This window comes from Salvia hispanica, chromosome 6, assembly GCF_029641045.1.
Source record: "Salvia hispanica isolate PSC_SH4W2 chromosome 6, Shi_PSC_v1, whole genome shotgun sequence".
NCBI lineage: Eukaryota > Viridiplantae > Streptophyta > Magnoliopsida > Lamiales > Lamiaceae > Salvia > Salvia hispanica.
This window is the reverse complement of record NC_142697.1, coordinates 5,155,265-5,157,851: the sequence shown is the minus strand read 5'-3', so window position 1 is coordinate 5,157,851 and position 2,587 is coordinate 5,155,265. Positions and strand designations below refer to the sequence as shown.

General features: G+C 40.2%; 1 long non-coding RNA gene across 2 annotated transcripts; it reads right to left on the bottom strand.

The window, feature by feature from the left end:
* Nucleotides 1-344: 344 nt before the first annotated feature.
* On the bottom strand, nucleotides 345-1,622 carry LOC125206141 (uncharacterized). Of its 2 annotated transcripts, none has more exons than XR_016132497.1 (3): nucleotides 1,482-1,622; nucleotides 716-1,390; nucleotides 345-613 (listed from the first exon to the last, which is right to left on the bottom strand). It is a non-coding gene; the product is annotated as an uncharacterized LOC125206141 (long non-coding RNA). The 2 variants fall into 2 exon arrangements; XR_016132498.1 differs by having other exon boundaries at nucleotides 716-1,410; nucleotides 1,482-1,616.
* Nucleotides 1,623-2,587: the final 965 nt, after the last annotated feature.

Genomic DNA, 2,587 nt, shown 5'->3' with positions numbered 1-2,587 from the left:
CAATCTTGGACCGGAAGGTCAAGGAGTTGAGAATAAATCCGTTGTAACAGTGAAAGTTTTATGGAAGCATCATGGTCAAGAGGAAGTTACGTGGAAATTGGAAGACAAAATGAAGGAAAAGTACCCAGAGCTTTTTGAGTGACATAGGTAAATTTCGGGATGAAATTTTCGTTAAGGAGGGTAGAATGTAATATGCCCACCTTTATTTCTTTTCTTTCTTTATATTAATGTCAAACTAAAGATGTAATGTTCTCTTATTTCGTGAAAATAAATGGAAATCGAGCCTTCAATGAAACTTAATCTTTTTAGTTGCAAAGTAAAAGCTAAAGAAATAATGAACGAACTAAAACAAGCTAATATACGTTACAGAATATAAAGAATTTTCGAATAGCTTTACATATGCAATAAACTATTGACTAACTTCAAAAGTTTACATGGATCAAAGGCTTCAAAGAAAGAAAACAAAGAAAAGAAGAGATAAATTTTTGATGCACTTCGGGCCTCTTCTCCAGGCCCGAACTATAGCCCGTCTTTGAGCAGTCTGTTGGGCCGAGGGGAGCGGGCCGAGCCCAAGAACAACACAACAGCCACACCTTCCTTTCTCACCTACAAACTACAAAACAAAGTATTTAATGCATATTTACAAGAGGATTAAGGTATCTTCCTATTAAAGAAAAGGAACAACATCTCTTTAACTTGAAGACCCAAGACTTACCATTTAGGGCAAGTCAAAGCCAGCTTTCCTACTCCCCTCAAGGAGGCCTCCTACATTCTCTTGCATCTCATGCAAGAACAAACAAAGAATTTAATGGCTAAGTACCAAGTACCATCAAATAAAACCAAAACAACTTGAATTAGAATGCTACAAAAATGAATCATAAGAGATCTTGCTGTTATGTAAAACCAAAACTGCAGCAACAGCCATTTAATTCCCCATAGTACACCAAGATCAGCCTATAGAAACCCCTCCACCCCACTTATGAACTCTCATACACACCACAAGAAATTTCCAGCAACATAGCAAGATTTAGAGTAGGAGAGTTTGAGTTTTAAGAGCTGATTTTCAAAACAATTGAAGCTTTCATCAGGTAAATCCCAAATCCTTCTTTTCTTTCATGTACAAGTCTGCATACATATAGTTGCAAGTAGAATCTGCCCAAAGTTAGCATAAAGTTAGCATTTCACACCAAGATTTACATGTTTCACCATGAATCCTCCAAATAGCAACACATTATTCAAGAGTCACTAAATCCATAGAATAGCCAACCCAAGTCCTACAACCATAGTAAAAACAAGTCAAGAAACTTATCTCCAAAATAGGATTCTGCCGAAATTCCGGCGACTGAGTTTCGGCGACAGCCCCACACCCCCGATTCACTAGTTTCACCATCTACAAGTTACACACCAAACCTTTAAATCAAAGATCAAATCTTTAGAAATAAAACCAAAAAAAGAAATAGAATGGAATTTCCCTAAATTACCTCTCGGGAGTTGGTGAGGAGGCAGCGACCAGGGCTGGAGTGGCGCCGGGAAGCTGCTCCGGCAGCACGAGGAACGGCAGCGGCCTGAGCAGGTCTGAGAGAGGGAGAAGGAGGCGATGCCTCCTCTCTGCTGCTGGGTTCGCCGAGGATGAGAGCGCTCGACGGAGGGCGCGAGACGGCGGCAGAAAACGTGAATCTCCGGTGGGTGTCGTGGCTGCCTCGCGAAGGAGGCAGCGGTAAATCGCGCGACGGAAGCGGCACGGGCTCGTCGCCGGTCCATAGCTGGCGGCTGGCGGCGCTGACTGCGAGACAGCAGCCACCCGACGACCGGCGCGGCGCACGGCGAACGGCGAGGAGAGGCGGAGCCGCCGTTCTCTTCCAAGCTAGGGTTTTGTGATTTGGAAATTTTTGAATTGGGAATGTTGAGAGAGAGATCGATGGAAATGAAGAGAAGAAGTTTGGGCCTCTTTTGTTTTATTGTTTAGGGCATCTTTTGATTTTATTTGTTTTGGGCCTCTTTAATTAAAGCATGGGCTAAAGATTTAAATAAAGGTGTGGGCTAGAGATTAAATTAGAAGTTTGGGCCTGAAGTATTAAAGAATGGATTGGATTAAATTGTTTTTACTCTAGTTGGGCTAATAATTAAAATAAAGTAGGAGTTGGGCCTTATCCTAATTAAATCATGAGCCCACCTATGTTGCTCAATCAAATAATTGAGGTTAAGTAATGGTCCGCTAATTATTTTCACGAGGATAAGTCTAATTTTCCGGACCTTAATTTAAGTGCTCGAATAATTAATTTTAAGAATTTATGCGCTAACGATGAATTCACCTCGAGCTTATTTTAGCGAATAACTTTTCCAAATTAATTAAATCTACTAATTTAATTAATGTTCAAGAATTTCTAGAACTTTTTCTAGAAAAATAAGAAAAAAAAATAAAAGAGCACGCACTTAGGATGCATTCACGTTTAAGCTTAAGATTTCTCAAAGTCTAATTAAGTATTATTTTATTTCCTAAAGGGACGTCTTCGCACGTCGTCTAAGGCCAAGTTAAAGAAATTACGGAAAGAGATTTAGCTTTTGAGGTGGGCATTCTTTCAAAACG